Below are 12,820 nucleotides of genomic sequence, written 5' to 3'. Positions count from 1 at the left end.
AAAGATTTATTTTCACCTAATAAACGACGATATCTTAAGAATATTTAGTTTGCCGCTTTATCTCGATGTCAGACGGCTTTTTCTTACTGGAAACTTTATTGAACTGCTCTCTCCGTGCACCATATAGAGAAAATCAGCAATTTTACATCACAGAAACACAAACTTGGCTATTAACCGTTTCTATATGGTGTGTGTGAGAGTGAGCGGTCAAAGTCCGTCTGACAGTAAAGATAAAGCTCTGTGTCAGCCTGAAGCTGCTTCTTGGCACAGTCTCGGTCTCTGTGTGACGGCACCACATCAACAAAACTTGAACTATCCCTTCAGCAGAACTCTGTGTATTATATATTATATATCGGCATGTCGCCTTCTACCTTCTCCTCTAGGCTTTTTTTTTTTTTTTTAAAGAACAAATCATCTCACCGTGGTCAGAACATAAACCTGAAAACCAACACTGGTACTCAGCTGTTGTTGCTTTTCTCCTCTCGTGGATCCAAAGCAAACCTTGAACGTGTCTCCATTGATACATTTGTACAGTGTATATGTGTGTTTGTATGTGTGTGTGTGTGCGTGCATGTGGGGGGGGGTCGGGTGGATGGATGAATGAATTTACTGACGACGTGTTGTACAAATAGTAAATAAATATAAGTCCATTTGCCTGGAGTGTTAAATAAATAAGATGATGAGGGAGAGAATGGCGTGATGTTTAAAGTAATGAACTGTGGATGAGGTGGTTTTTACCTGTCAGTCGTGTCCATGGACGGTTGTGAATGTGAGTTTGCAAAAGTGAAAATGCTGTCGGCTTTATCAAACTGGAATAAAGACCTTTAATAGAAGGCCATATTCTTTGTGTTTTTTTGATTCTATGGCCACACTCTTAGAAATAAGGGTTCCAAAAGGGTTCTTCTACAAGGGCTGAGGTTCTACCTGGAACCATTTGCTTCTGAAAAACCCTTTCCCGAATGAAGGGTTTTTCAGGGGTTCTTGGTAACACTGATGGTTCCAGTAAGAACCATTTTGATCCAGAGAACCCTTTAAAACCCCTTTCCTGAATAAAGGGTTTTAAAAGGGTTCTCCTATGAGGACAAGCTGAAGAACCTTATATGGTTCTACTTTGCGCTTTTATTTCTAAGAGTGCAGTGCCTGTGTGGTTCTTTAGAATATATGATGCTGATTTTTTTGGATGATATGTTTGCCTGATTGTCTTTTTTCCACAGGAGAAATTGGAGTGCATTAATATACTGTTTTTGGTTGATATCTGAAATTACTGGTTGTAAAAATCTCCAAATGGCAAAAAAAATAAGTTGAAATTGTTATGATCGATGCCACGTCCAGTTGGACTTTTAAAGGCCTATAATGGACAGTTTGAAGCATGAACATAGCCCTGAACCCACACTCCTGAGGAAAAAACCATCAGATATGAACAAAACAATCTGTCACTGTCATTGTATCAGACGAATATTTGCAAACAGAAGACTGCGTCCATTTAATACAGTATAAAACCATATCTTATTCTATTAAAAACACGTTAAAATACAATAAAACGTTGCATTAGAATCTATTATGAATTGCACAGTCTTTACACCTTGTTTCTTCACGTTAACTGCTGCTTTCGCTGCTGTTGTTATTACCTACTTCCTCCCAGAATAGTGTTAAACCTTCACTGTGGGCACAACAAGAGTTTTGCTTGCCTTGCATTTTTTCCATTTAAGTGCCGCCCTAATTGTAAATCGCTCCACTTTAAAGCGGTTGCACCTTTTTTAGAAATGAGGTCGGGACAACCTCGCGTTCCTCCGGTGATTTGACCTGAATAAAGTCTTATTCAGACGAAGTGTTTTCCTTCTGTTCACGTTCTATATATGTGGACTTTTATCTTTGTGTGTATTCAAGGTGTGTGGTTTATCTTCACTAAACATCTGAATATATGGTTTTGAAAGTTAAACACTGAAAGGAAAACATGATATTAATTGCTGTGGGATACCGGCTGTGAGTTATTCAAACGTTATTGCACTTCGTGTGAATATTCTGCAGTGTTTTAATGACACGATGACATCAGACACAACTGGTGTAGCTGCACCTGCAGCATCAATTTATAATTCATTTCATGTTGATTTAATTGGGACGGATACAGTCACGTAGCCTTGCATCTGTCCTTTACGGAATGAAGAGGATCTTTTGTTCACCGTAAAAGTACATGATAATAATAATAATAATAATAGTAAGTGCTGCTGTGGTTGTATGTCCTCCTCAGTCTCAGCTGTCACGCAGAGCTCCAGGCCCAGTTTCAAGCTCAGTGATCGGTCGCTCGGTGACTCCCTGCAGAGGCCTTTTCCACCTCAACACTTCGCGTCCTTTCAGCCTCAGTGCTTCGTGGCTCCTGCTGATGGAGATAAACACGGGGATCTGGAAAGGTTTGAGTGCAAAACAGTTTGTAATTATTAACACCGACTCTAACTGTGGATATAGTATGTAGAACAGGGGTTCTCAAAGTTTTGATACCTGAGGGCCAATTTAGGAACCCAACATTGGACTGAGGGCCGCCAAAGGAAAAAAAAAAATAGAAAGAAATCCCATTTGTAATCATTTTAATGACCAGATTGCAGTTCTACAGTTAAGCGTTAAGTAATATAAGCGTTAATATAATGTAATTTAAGTGTTAATATAATAATGCTTTATAATTTACTGGGTAATTATCCAGTATTTTGGCCATTGTTCTTACCTTCTAATTACAGGTTAATACCAAGTAACACATTTCTGTTACCATATATTTACTGGGTAAATAGCTAGTAATTGGGGGCTGTAGCTACCTGCTTATTACCAGCTTATAACCCAATAATACACTAAAATTCACCATATAGAAACCAGGTAAATACCCAGTATTTTTGTTTACACTTACTGTTCTGTATCCAGTAATGTCCAATAAACATTTAACAAGCTTAGTAGCTCCTGGATTAAAACTATCAACTGTAATTCATTGCGGGGCCGCCAGAAATGTTTCTGCTGGCCGCCATTGGCCCCCGGGCCGCACTTTGAGAACCAATGATGTAGAATATGCTGCAGGTCTGCTGGAGAACGGCCTGAACTTACAACACGGTCTCAGTGAACTTGGAGCTTTAGAGCCAAAAAAAGAAGAAGAAAAAAACAGGCGAGGAGGCAAAACAGTTCTGACAAGACAAGGTGAGGGAATTCAAAAAAAGAACAGGAGGAATGAGGCTGGCACGAAGAGAGAGGTTTGAAACGCCAAACAATCTGGCAGGGAAACGACGGGTGGAGAAGAGGGCAGCTGTGAAGACGAGGAGCCGATAAGAGGATTGGGAGCAGGAGAGAGAAGGTTCATGAGCGAGAATCAGGAGATTGTGAGGAAGGAAAACTGAAGGGCAGGAAGAGGACACGTTTAAAAAGCCTGTAACACAGAGCGTATCGCATAGGATACGGTCGCGTCAAAGCCGTTGTGTGGTTATTACGGTAATTTCACTCACGCTGTTGTAGGAAGCCAGAGAATCAGGAAGTGTCCATTTTTTTAGACATTCTTAATGTCTAAAAAAAAAATAAAAAACACTGCTTTTGTGTTTGCGTTGTGAGTTAATGTTTTCGTGTTTTCTGCATTTGTGTTTGTGTTGTGTGATTTGCGCTTCCGTTTTGAGTTCATGTTTTTTGATTTGCATTTGTGTTTTTTGATTTGCGTTTGTGTTTTGTAATTTGTGTTTGTGTTTTTGATTTGCGTTTCTGTTTTGCACCTCAGGGCCACCGTAATTTTCCACATTCATTTATCTTTCATTGAACAGCAAACTGAGGACGAGTGACGACAGTGACTGTGTGTGTGCGTGTGTGCGTGCGTGTGTGTGATCACTTCAGAAGAACTTTCCTCCCTTCCATCTGTAGACGCAGATCCAGACAAGGACCTCCTCTGTGACGACTACTGCTGCATGGTAATGATGACATCTCCAAACACACACACACACTCACACACTCTTGCACTGACTCGATCTGCTGCTGCTGCCGAGCTTCATCTCTGCTCTGCATGATGATGATGACGATGACGACGTTCTCTCCCCACAGACGTTTGTGCTGCCAGCTCCGGCCTCACCGCGCTGCTCTTAACACAGGCTGAATGCCAGAGCAGCCAGGTGGGCTGTGCAGTGTGGAGGAAACACAGAGCACTCCAGCTCTTTTTTACAACCAAATACCCCCTAAAATCTCTGTGACCTTGACGCTATCTTGTGAACCAGGCTTTGGTTTCTTCCAGTAATGGTGCGTTTGGGCAATAGAGTAACAAGAACTCCATGGATGATAATTCTTTTAACAGCCTCCGACCTCACTTCTCAAAAACAGTGTCATTATTCCAAGAAAACATATTCAAAAAGACACTAAACTGAGCATCAGTGATTGAGGATAATACAACCTAATTGTGTGTGTGTTTGCAGAAGTGTAGATTATTATTATTATTACTGCGATTATGGTGATTAATCTAGTAATTGTTTGGTCCGTATAGCATCTGGGGAAAAAAAAAAACGACGACGTTCTCGAATGTCTCGTTTTGTCCGCAAGCCAAGAATGATTCCGTTTGAATGACTTCTCTGTTTTATGGAGCAAATAAATGACAAATATATTCACGTTTAAGAAGCCGAAGCAATCAGAAATCTTGTTTTTGATAATGAAAAAATCTTTAACCCTGTAAGACCCAAATTAAGAAAAACCTAAAAAAAAAATTATTTGACCATTCAGATGTTGTTGTAGGAGGCCTTAGATGCAGAAATCAAAGAGTTTTTGGAATAAAAATGTTTATGTACGTTTTTAGAGAAACGTAAATTTACAACGTTGGGCTTTGGTGGTAGCAGAATTTCTGTCTTTTTGCTCACTTTGTCTGAACAACAATTCACAACAACTAAGGGTTCATTTGCAGGTTTGATTCCTTACTTAGCTCCATAAATGTATATAACATTTAAAAATAATCACACATTAGTCATATTTTTATGAAAGCATTTATTAAAAAATAACTAAATAAATCCATAAACATGATAAAATTCTAGTTTTTTTCTATCAACTTTTTCATTCCTTTTTTCTTTTCATGACAAACTTTCATTGTTCATGAAAGTCCTAAAAACAGTTGAAAAGTAAAGGTTAACATCACACTTGCTGCATTTGTGTGTTGGTGAATCCTTTATTGCAGCATCCTCTCCCTGTCTTCATGTCCTTGTGTACATTCAATAACAGGTGTGCACATCTCTTGGATGGTCTCTTCTGAGCATTCAGAGGCTTCATGATGTCACTGTCTGTGTTGCTGGACTCTCTTTGCCTTAAGATCATATCCAGACCAGAAAAATCTGTATTGTGACTGATGAAATATTTTTTCGGCCAGTGACACCTGTCACTGTGCATGGTGTGTTTGTTTGTTTTTGGCTTGATGTCCACGTAATGATCAGCTGGACAGTCCATGGGTGGCTGGTTTTCTTTGTCCACTTGTTGACAGACATCTTCATCTGAGTCTTCATCACTCTCATCAGTGTCATTAAGTTCCATCTCAACTTCACTCTCATCCAGTTTGGATGATATCAATCACATCCTGCACATTGTATCACAGATCTTGCTGGTGGCATTCTGGAAAAAAAGCAATGAATTAACATGTATAAATATGCTTTTATATTGTAGTACATAATATGAAGGAATATATAGGGTGGTGGACCAAGTTCTCTGGGTAGAAATGTTTTCAAGGCAGACAATACTGTCTGCCCATTGTAAGTTGCTTTGGACTAAAGCATCTGCTAAATGCCCTAAATGTAATAGTCTGAGCCTATGGTCTCTACTTATCATACTAAAAGAAAAACATGCAAACCCCCACTTACATCCACACCACACATTCAGGAACATTTACACCTTTCCCAGAACTGAATTGTCTGTTGATATCCTCTTTGTGGACAAAGACATGGGATTTTAGCTCAGTCTGATTAAGATTAAGATTAAGAACCCTTGAAAGTTCAAATTAACTATGTATTTTTTTAGACATAAAACTTTTAAATCAGTCAAATTTGACCAGAACACAACACAAGGGTATAATGTATGTAATGTATACTGTTCATGTATAAAGAAAATCCTTTGTTTCAGACAGTGATGTAGTGGAGGGAATATAACCTGTCTGTGTCCACTGAAACAAGCCTGCTATTTTTGCTACCACCAAGACCCAGTGTTGTAAAATTACAACAATTATGTAACAAGCTCTAAATGAACTTTGATGCATCTATTCCACAATAACTAAATATGTACATGCTCTACACATTATAATAACATCCAAAAAAAATATAAAAGACATTTGACTTACTTTAATCTGATGAATCCAGTCCAATGAAACAAAGAGATTTTGTTCGGAGGAAATCTTGAAAAGTTGTGTGCGTTCATGGCCATAAAGTGGGACTTATAAACAAATGTAACATCCACTAACACTGTGAGACTGAACATTAAGACCCAATGACTATATACATGTGGTAAAAAAACAGATAAAATATAACAGATTGTTTTTAGGGATGGCTAAAGTTAACGTTTTAATTTTACAACCGTGGGTCTTACAGGGTTAAACCATCAAAATAGTTGAGGATTAGTTAATATCATCGAGCGATTGTTTCAGCACGACTTCTGAGTGTCATTGAATGCACCTCATGGCCTCTCCTCTAAACCCAATATGCTCTGAGGTCTGAATTAAGCTCACTCTGGTGCACTAGAGTGTGTCTTTGTTATTCCTGGGGACAATATTTTTTTAAGCATTAATAAATACCATTAATAATTTTTTTTGTATCATTTCAGTGTTTAGAGTCACTGCTTCTTCTTTGAGTAATAGTTATTTTACAGTTTTCAAACCAGACATTTGTCGGCAACATGAGTTGTCATGTTCAGTTCATGGTTTATTTGTTTTTTTCAGAATAAAAGCTTAGAATTATTTTTCAAAAATAAAAGGAAATTTAAAAAAAATGACTTTTGACCCCTGCCTTCGACAGTTGTTTTGGTCTTTTTCTCTTTTAAAATGAGCAAATTTGACCCGAGCTGTGCTACTCAGGTCTTCACATGACAGGTGCGGTGCAGCCAGGGTCATTAATCAGTCATACTGCAGTACATTTGCATAACTTCATTCATTTATTTATTTATTTCAGTAAAAATTACACAAAGTAGGAGTGAATGCAAATTCCCTGTCAGCCGTACCAGAACATGTGAATCCTTACGATTTGCATGATTTGCTTTGTTTCAAAACCATGACACTAACTGTGGTCAGTTTCAATAACTGATATTAATGACACCAGGCGATGCTCGGAGGCTTGAACAGATTCAGTCCTCGTCCTCTGAGCGCCGCTCTGAATTTCTCCCTCTATTTACCGCAGAGCAGAAGCACAGAGTCACTTTCTGATCAGAGAACTCTGAATAAATCTCACACCCTGCTCCTTCACACCCGTGTTCTATTTCCCCCTGAATCTGCTCTCCTTCAGCGGAGCGACTCAAAATAACATCTATTTCCCTTTTCAAATGGAAGTCGTGGCGTTGCATTTTCTTTTCTGCGTGTGGAAAAATGCAAACGCACGACTTCCATTTGCCGCGTATCGTAAAATAGCATTCAGGTGGTTTTAAGTGGAGAGGGTTTTCTGCAGAAAGGATGTTTTTTAGATGACCTGCTGATGCAGCGCTGGGGATTTAGGGTGGTCATTAACAAGTAACACAGGTTGACTCTGTACTAAAGGTAAATAAGCACAGATTTTCCAGCAGGTGTATATGTATATGTATATGTGTATATGTATATGTGTATATGTATATGTGTATATGTATATGTATGTGTATATGTATATATATATATATGTATATATATATGTATATGTATATATATGTATATATATGTATATATGTATATATATATATATTTATATGTGTATATATATATATATGTATATATATTTATGTATATATATGTGTATATGTATGTATGTATTTATGTATATATATATATGTGTATATGTATGTATGTATATATGTATTTATGTATATATATATGTGTATATGTATGTATATATGTATATGTATATATATATACATATATATCTATATATGTATATACAGATATATATATATGTATATATATATTTATATACTTCTGTCTATATATGTATATGTATATATACGTCTATATATCGATACATAGATATATAGACGTATATATACATATACATATACATACACACATATATATACACATATAAATATCCCCATATGGTAACGCTTTCTTTTACAGTCCCCTAATTACCTGGTATTTAGCTGGTAAATTCATGGTAACACTAAAGTGTTGCTAGGTAATTACCAAGGGTAATAAGATAAGTAAATACAGTGAAACCGTTGCCAAAATACTGGGTAATGCACGGTAATGTACTCGGTAAGTAAAGTAAAACTGTACTGTAAAAGAAAGCCAAGCTTGTTTCCATGTAATTACACACATTTTTAGGGTTAGGTTTGTTAGATTACCCCTTGGGTAAATAGCTAGTAATTAGGTACCTGCTTATTACCAGTTTATAACCCAATAATACACTTACATTTACCATAGTTTTGCCATAGTTTAGCTGTACATACCTTCTTATTAACAGCAGTAATAACACGCTATAATTAACTATATAGTTACCAGGTAAATGCCCAGTATTTTGGCAACAGTTTCACTGTATTTACTTTCTTATTACCATTGGTAATTACCTAGTAACACTTTGGTGTTACCATGAATTTACCAGGTAAATACCTGGTAATTAGGGGACTGTAAAAGAAAGCGTTACCATACATATATACATATATATATCTACATATACATATGTGTATATATATTATATGTATATATGTATATGTATACGTATATATATGTATATATATATGTATATACGTATATGTATATACTTGTACTAGGGAACACACATTCACCATTAACTAGGTGCTTACTAACGTGCATATAAGTCACATTCTAGCCCTTTATTAGTAAATATTAAGCTCGTATTAAAACCTTATGTAGGAAAAATCTTAATTCATGTCGTAATAGAGGTAGAATAAGACGTTAATATGTGAAGAAAAGATTAAGAATAAAGGGCTAGTATGCGACTTATATATGTTAGTAAAATAAGGGTCATTTTTAAGTAAGTAAATACTATTAAGAGATAGATAGATAGATAGATAGATAGATAGATAGATAGATAGATAGATAGATAGATAGATAGATAGATAGATAGATAGATAGATAGATAGATAGATAGATAGATAGATAGATAGATGAATTCCCTGCTCTAGGTATTTGAGCAGTGTACATAAAAATGAAAACACACACACACACACACGTAATGACTTCACAGGAAGAAAAAAAAAAATCGATTGGCTCCTAACTATTTAATTGCTTGGAGCAAAGGTGGCCGTTTTCTCCTGACATTTTGCGTTGATGTCATGCTCGTCAGCGGAGGAGCCGAGTTGCCGAGTTAATGAGATTCATCAAGAAAACGCCAAACTGCTGATCCACTGTGACATTTGCGGCGCGGCGCTCGTGATCGATACGTGGATACAGAGCGATCCTCCGCAGACTGAGCAATAAAACAAAAAACACCAGAGGAGCCACTTTAAATGAGTTTGCTGTCGGGAGAAACTTTTTTTTTTTTTTTCCCTCGTGGAGATGATGTGCAACAGAATGGATGGAACATTTGGATTATTGTGTAAAGTGTTGTTAAATGAGCGACGCTGATGTCGCCGCGCTCGCTGCTGCTGCTTCTGTGAACATTCAAACCAACACCTGCGAGCAGTGACAGAAGGGAAAAACTGATTGTAGCCTCTTAAAGCAGAACTCTGCAGGATTTTGACTCTAATCGAACAGCTCTGGAGTCTTTGTGATGGTTGAATGTCTTGTTTTTGGGGGGAGATCGTGGGCTGTCTTCACTGCCCCCTACTGTCTGTTATAGGAAAACCAGCCTTGCAAGATCAAGGGGGGCCGCCGACCCAGAGTCCTCAGAATCACACGGACACATTATGCAAAATCAACTTTGATTTGGGACTCTGGAGGCCCTATGAGGCGGCAAAGTGTGAAAAAATATGACTCACTCTACGTCACAACCCGCAAAGTGTTCTATTCTTGGCTACACACAGTGCAGCACAGAGTTCCACACAAACTTCCAGCCTCAGAGGATTTACATTTTATATATGACGGCAATGTGGCGGCTAGAGTCGTCAAATGATGGCTTTTCCAAATGCTAACTGCTGTTAGCTGCCGTTAGCCTCAGTGATGCTGACGTAGTTTCCTGTGTCTCATTTGCATATTTAAAGAGACAGGCACTCAAAAGTGAGCGTTCTGAACATTTTGGCAGAGTGATTGAACTGCTGTGGTGCTTCATCCTTAAGGTATTTTGACCAAAGCATGTCACAGACATGTTCATTAGGACACCAGGGAACTAGGTTAACTCGGAGAAATAGGATATAATATAGTATGTCTATGTTTTTTTAAAGGGTTGGGGTTAGAGTACAACTCCAAAACTGTAGGGGGAGCTCCGTAGAGAATACAACGGCAAAAAAAGTGACCAGGCATGGCAACGTTCCGCTTTAACAAATCCATGCTTGCTTAAATCCACAATAACGTAGACAGAAATGGCCACTCTCACTTTTTTTTCTAGAAGAGGACAGGTAAATATTGACCTTTTTGGGGTTCTATTCTTGGCTGCACAGTGCGGCACAGAGTTCTACACAAACAGACCGCGTTATCTTCTACAAAACTGTGCTCTTAACCTCAGATCAGTGGTGAAATGAAGACGTTCAGTGATGGTGGTGAAACGGTGAATCCAAAAACACTCAGTGCAGCAGCCTGAGGGTGAAACTGTCTCCGTCCATGTTAAACAGAAGGAAATAATAGAGCAGATTAGCACCAAGTGTCAAAAACCTTCAGGATTTATCCCACTGTAATTCCACTATCCACTGCACAGAATAACATGAAGGGAAAAACCTTCTCCTGGAGGCTGATTTGGTCATCGCTCATGCTTTGCTTTTGTTTTGTTTCCTTGTTGTCGTTGGAGCCGCTGAACCTCGTGCGAGATCATTAAATAAATCCTGCATATCGTCACAGCATCTGTTAACACGGCACGCTCGGTTAGATCGCAGAGCTTCCCTCGCTCCGCGGGGAGGCCGTTGAATAAAAAAACAGGACGAATTGACACGTCGTGATTTCACACGCTCGGTTAAGTTCGTCCACGGCGTGTCGGCGCCGCGCCGCGCCTTCTTTGCCTGATTACTCCCGGCGAGTTCCACCTCACCAGTCCTTCACTGTCAACAAGCTCTGGGCAGCAGATATCATCACACCGCTTTGATTCCTGGAGTCATTTGCATAATCGCTGCCTCTCTCTGACACGATTAAAAACAGTTTTTCCTTTTTTAAAAGTACAGTAGCTGCCACTGATAAATCCATTCCGCAGTAACCTTGTGGCATTATTTCAAAATCTCTCGCTGGCAAACACCCAAAAGCAGTGACAGGAAAGGTGATTTCAAACCACTATAATGAAAGTCTTTAAATATTAAGCAGCTGACGGGCGACTTCCTGTGCTGAGGAGGACTCGCAGGGGCAGGTGAATCCTCCAAGAGGAGATTTGTCTGTGTTGCTTCAGGCTGACATTTACTATAAATAGTCGGAGAAAGCGATTGTGTTGTGAGCTGAAAAGCTTCATCTCTTCTTCAACTAACCGGCCTCAACAAAACCTTAAGCGTAACCGTTTAACCCTTACCTTAACCTAAGCACTATTCAAATGTTAGCCATAAACTTTAAACTAGTTCCTCTGAAACGAGCTTCAGCCTCATTAGGACCAGACAAACTTGTTTTTATATCTTAGTGGGGACACTCATAGACATAATGCTTACCCTAACCCCTTATGGTCACTTAAGTGCCTAACCCTAACCCTAAAACCAGGTCTTAACCCTTAAAAAAGCCAATTAAAGTTGTAGGGCTCAGACGATGTCTCCACAAGGTCAAAATGACCTTTCCCTAACCCCTTACCCTAACCTTAAAGGCGCCATATGTAAGAATGTGGCCAAAAGCGGTTAATACATTCAAATTCAAAATACCGAGGTCTTTTAGGTTTCGTTTTCTGACGTAACTGGCAACCCGTGGTTGCTCGGCAGCTGAGACTCTACCGACTGCAATGATTGGTAGACGGCGGTAGGTGGCGCCACATGCAAAAAAAACATGATTTCAAACCATAAACATGATTTGCAGTCTGCAAATTATTTTTTTTGAATGCAAATATTTTGTCTGTACTGTTGTTGTTGGTGAGTTCAGTTTGTTATATGAACATTATTCCTGAGTCTCTGTGACATATTAGGAGGATTTTATGGCCAGTTGCTTTAGATTTATTACGTACCTTTAACTGTTAACCTTAACCATCACTTAAACAAGTGCCTAACCTTCACCCTAAAACCAGGTCTTCACCCTTAAAAAAGCCAATTAAAGTTTTTGGGGCTCAGACAATGTCTCCACAAGGTCAAAATGTCCACTTCAGAGGACATTGCATTGACTTGCATTCATTTCCTGGAGACGTACTCTAACCTTAAAACACGTCTTCGAGTCCCCCGTGATGTGACTGTGTAAACAGATGTAGGTCCCCACAACATAAGGAATACCAGGCACACACACACACACACACACACACACACACACACACACACACACACACACACACACACACACACACACACACACACACACACACACACACACACACACACACACAAGGATGATTTAGTGAAAGTGAAGTCATTTCGTGTCCTTCGACACCTTCGGCGTCTTCTTCAAACCTTGAAG

This window comes from Microchirus variegatus (genome assembly GCF_963457635.1).
Source record: "Microchirus variegatus genome assembly, chromosome: 5".
Classification (NCBI taxonomy): Eukaryota; Metazoa; Chordata; class Actinopteri; order Pleuronectiformes; family Soleidae; genus Microchirus; species Microchirus variegatus.
The sequence above is the reverse complement of the archived record's forward strand: the minus strand, read 5'-3'. Positions refer to the sequence as shown.